The sequence below is a fragment of the Zea mays genome, chromosome 1 (assembly GCF_902167145.1).
Source record: "Zea mays cultivar B73 chromosome 1, Zm-B73-REFERENCE-NAM-5.0, whole genome shotgun sequence".
NCBI lineage: Eukaryota > Viridiplantae > Streptophyta > Magnoliopsida > Poales > Poaceae > Zea > Zea mays.
Genome location: NC_050096.1, coordinates 65,128,608 through 65,133,397, shown reverse-complemented (window position 1 = coordinate 65,133,397; position 4,790 = coordinate 65,128,608).

Sequence of the window (4,790 nt, the reverse complement as noted above, 5' to 3'; positions counted from 1 at the left end):
TGGCGATGACGAATGGCCCCTCCCAGGGGGGCGTGAGTTTGTGCCTTCCCCGGGCGTCTTGCCGTAGCCGAAGCACCAGGTCGCCCACCTGGAAGTCTCGGGGTCGGACCCCTCGGGCGTGGTAGCGTCGTAGGGACTGCTGGTATCGCGCCGAGTGTAGTAAGGCCCTGTCCCGAGCCTCCTCCAGCTGGTCCAGCGAGTCTTCTCGGCTAGCTTGGTTGCTTTGGTCGGTGTAGGCCCTCATCCTCGGGGAGCCGTATTCCAGGTCAGTGGGCAAGATTGCTTCAGCCCCGTAGACCAGGAAAAACGGTGTGAAACCCGTGGCACGACTCGGTGTCGTCCTTAGGCTCCAGACCACCGAGGGGAGTTCCTTCATCCATCGCTTGCCGAACTTGTTGAGGTCGTTGTAGATCCGAGGCTTGAGCCCTTGTAGAATCATGCCGTTGGCACGCTCTACTTGCCCATTCGACATGGGATGAGCCACGGCGGCCCAGTCCACCCGGATATGGTGATCCTCGCAAAAATCCAAGAATTTTTTGCCGGTGAACTGGGTACCGTTGTCGGTGATGATGGAGTTTGGGACCCCGAAGCGATGGACGATGTTGGTGAAGAACGCCACCGCCTGCTCGGACCTGATGCTGTTCAGGGGTCGGACCTCGATCCACTTGGAGAATTTGTCGATGGCGACCAGCAGGTGCGTGTAGCCCCCGGGTGCCTTCTGCAATGGACCGACGAGGTCCAGACCCCATACAGCGAAGGGCCAGGTGATGGGTATCGTCTGCAGAGCCTGAGCGGGCAGGTGGGTCTGCTTCGCGTAGAATTGGCACCCTTCGCAGGTGTGGACAATTCTAGTGGCGTCGGCCACCGCCGTTGGCCAGTAGAAGCCTTGCCGGAAAGCATTCCCGACAAGGGCTCGGGGCGCTGCATGATGGCCGCAAGCCCCCGAGTGTATTTCTCGCAGGAGTTCTTGACCTTCGGCGATGGAGACGCAGCGCTGGAGGACGCCCGAGGGGCTCCAGTGGTAGAGCTCCTCCTCGTCGCCCAGCAAGACGAACGACTTGGCGCGTCGTGCTACCCGCCGAGCCTCGGCTTGGTCAAGGGGTAGCTCTCCCTGGCGGAGATATCGCAGGTACGGGGCCTGCCAGTTTCGATCAGGCGCGGCCCCGCTCTGCTCCTCCTCGACGTTCAGTACCTCGGCCTCGGGGGCCGAGGGTACCTCGGGCCGAGTCAAGGGTGCCTCGGGCCGAGCCGAGGGCGCCTCGGCCTGAGCCGAGGGTGCCTCGGGCTCGGGCGCGTCGTCGATATTGACAGAGGGTCGATGCAGATCCCGGGAGAAGACGTCCGGGGGGACCGTCGTTCGCCCCGAGGCTATTTTAGCCAGCTCATCTGCAGTCTCATTGTAGCGCCGAGCGATGTGGTTGAGCTCGAGCCCGAAGAACTTGTCTTCCAGGCGCCGAACCTCATCGCAGTAGGCCTCCATCTTCGGGTCGCGGCAGTGGGAGTTCTTCATGACTTGGTCAATGACGAGCTGCGAATCACCGCGGGCGTCGAGGCGTCTGACCCCTAGCTCGATGGCGATCCGCAACCCGTTGACCAGAGCTTCGTACTCGGCCACATTGTTGGACGCCGGGAAATGGAGGCGCAGCACGTAGCGCAGGTGCTTTCCAAGGGGCGAGATGAAGAGCAGGCCCACGCCGGCTCCTGTCTTCATCAGCGACTCGTCGAAAAACATGGTCCAGAGCTCCGGTTGGATCGGAGCCGTCGGCAACTGGGTGTCGATCCACTCGGCCACGAAGTCCGCCAACACCTGGGACTTGATGGCCTTCCGAGGGGCGAACGAGATCGTTTCGCCCATGATTTCCACTGCCCACTTTGCGATCCTGCCCGAGGCCTCTCGGCACTGGATGATCTCCCCCAAGGGGAAGGATGACACCACAGTTACCGGATGAGACTCGAAGTAATGTCGTAACTTCCGCCTTGTCAGGATCACAGCATACAGCAGCTTCTGAACTTGTGGGTAGCGGATCTTGGTCTCGGATAGTACCTCGCTGACGAAGTAGACTGGCCTCTGAACGGGCAGTGCGTGCCCTTCCTCTTGCCTCTCGACCACAATCGCAGCGCTAACCACCTGAGTGGTGGCGGCGACGTAGACCAAGAGGGCTTCTCCATCAGCTGGGGGCACCAAGACAGGCGCCTTCGCAGGGAGCGCCTTCAGGTTCTCGAGGGCTTCCTCGGCTTCAGAGGTCCAAGCGAAACACTCAGTCTTCCTCAAGAGGCGGTACAGAGGCAAACCTCTTTCGCCGAGGCGTGAGATGAAGCGGCTCAGGGCCGCGAGGCATCCCATGACCCTCTGTACGCCTTTTAAGTCCTTGATGGGTCCCATGCCGGTGATGGCCGCGATCTTCTCCGGGTTGGCTTCGATGCCTCGCTCGGAGACGATGAACCCCAGGAGCATGCCCCGGGGCACCCCGAAGACACACTTCTCAGGATTGAGCTTGACTCCTTTCGCCTTGAGACATCGGAATGTCACTTCAAGGTCGGAGAGGAGGTCGGAAGCCTTCCTTGTCTTGACTACGATGTCATCGACGTAGGCCTCGACGGTGCGACCGATGTGTTCGCCGAACACATGGTTCATGCACCGCTGGTACGTCGCGCCCGCATTCCTCAAACCGAACGGCATGGTGACATAGCAGTACATGCCGAACGTCGTGATGAAAGAAGTCGCGAGCTGGTCGGACTCTTTCATCCGGATCTGGTGATACCCTGAGTAGGCATCGAGGAAAGACAGGGTTTCGCACCCAGCGGTGGAATCCACGATTTGATCGATGCGAGGCAGAGGGTAGGGAACCTTCGGACATGCTTTGTTGAGACCAGTGTAGTCTACACACATCCGCCATTTCCCCCCTTTCTTCCTCACAAGCACAGGGTTGGCAAGCCATTCGGGATGGAATACCTCTTTGATGAACCCTGCTGCCATTAGCTTGTGGATCTCCTCGCCTATCACTCTGCACTTCTCCTCGTCGAATCGGCGCAGAGGCTGCCTGACGGGTCGGGCTCCGGCCCGAATATCCAGCGAGTGCTCGGCGACATCCCTCGATATACCGGGCATGTCCGAGGGACTCCACGCAAAGACGTCGGCGTTTGCGCGGAGAAAGTCGACGAGCACTGCTTCCTATTTGGGGTCGAGCCCGGACCCAATCCGGATCTGCTTGGAAGTGTCCCCGCTGGGGTCAAGAGGGACGGCCTTAACCGTCTCCGCTGGCTCGAAGTTGCCGGCGTGACGCTTCACGTCTGGCACCTCCTTGGAGAGGTTCTCCAGGTCGGCGATGAGGGCCTCAGACTCGGCGAGGGCCTCGGCGTACTCCACGCACTCCACGTCGCATTCGAACGCGTGTTTGTACGTGGGGCCGACGGTGATGACCCCGTTGGGGCCCGGCATCTTGAGCTTCAAGTAGGTGTAGTTGGGGACGGCCATGAACTTCGCGTAGCATGGCCTCCCCAGCACAGCGTGGTAGGTTCCTCGGAACCCGACCACCTCGAACGTCAGGGTCTCCCTTCGGAAGTTGGAGGGCGTTCCGAAGCAGACGGGGAGGTCGAGTCGCCCGAGGGGCTGGACGCGCTTCCCAGGGACGATCCCGTGGAAGGGCGCAGCGCCTGCCCGGACGAAGGACAGATCGATGCGCAGGAGCTTAAGGGTCTCGGCGTAGATGATGTTGAGGCAGCTGCCCCCATCCATCAGGACCTTGGTGAGCCTGACGTTGCCGATGACGGGGTCGACGACGAGCGGGTATTTCCCCGGGCTCGGCACATGGTCGGGGTGGTCAGCCTGGTCGAAGGTGATGGGCTTGTCGGACCAGTCTAGGTAGACTGGCGCCGCCACCTTCACCGAGCAGACCTCCCGGCGCTCTTGCTTGCGGTGCCGAGCCGAGGCATTCGCCGCATGCCCTCCATAGATCATGAAGCAGTCGCGGACCTCGGGGAACTCTCCTGCTTGGCGATCCTCGTTCTTGTCGTCGTCGCGGGCCCTGCCACCCTCGGCGGGTGGCCCGGCCCTGTGGAAATGACGCCGAAGCATGATGCACTCCTCGAGGGTGTGCTTGACGGGCCCCTGATGGTAGGGGCACGGCTCCTTGAGCATCTTGTCGAAGAGGTTAGCACCTCCGGGGGGCTTCCGAGGGTTCTTGTACTCGGCGGCGGCGACAAGGTCCGCGTCAGCGGCGTCGCGTTTCGATTGCGACTTCTTCTTGCCTTTCTTCTTGGCGCCGCGCGGAGTAGACGCCTCGGGAGCCTCTTCCGACGGGCGGCCCTGGGGCTGCTTGTCCTTTCGAAAGATAGCCTCGACCGCCTCCTGGCCAGAGGCGAACTTGGTGGCGATGTCCATCAGCTCGCTCGCCGTGGTGGGGGTCTTGCGACCAAGCTTGCTCACCAGGTCGCGGCAAGTGGTGCCGGCGAGGAACGCGCCGATGACATCCGAGTCGGTGATGTTGGGCAGCTCGGTGCGCTGCTTCGAGAATCGCCGGATGTAGTCCCGGAGAGACTCTCCCGGCTGTTGCCGGCAGCTTCGAAGGTCCCAGGAATTCCCGGGGCGCACGTATGTGCCCTGGAAATTGCCGGCGAAGGCTTGGACCAAGTCGTCCCAGTTGGAGATCTGCCCCGGAGGCAGGTGCTCCAACCAGGCGCGAGCAGTGTCGGAGAGGAACAGGGGGAGGTTACGGATGATGAGGTTGTCGTCGTCCGTCCCACCCAGTTGGCAGGCCAGGCGGTAGTCCGCGAGCCACAGTTCCGGTCTC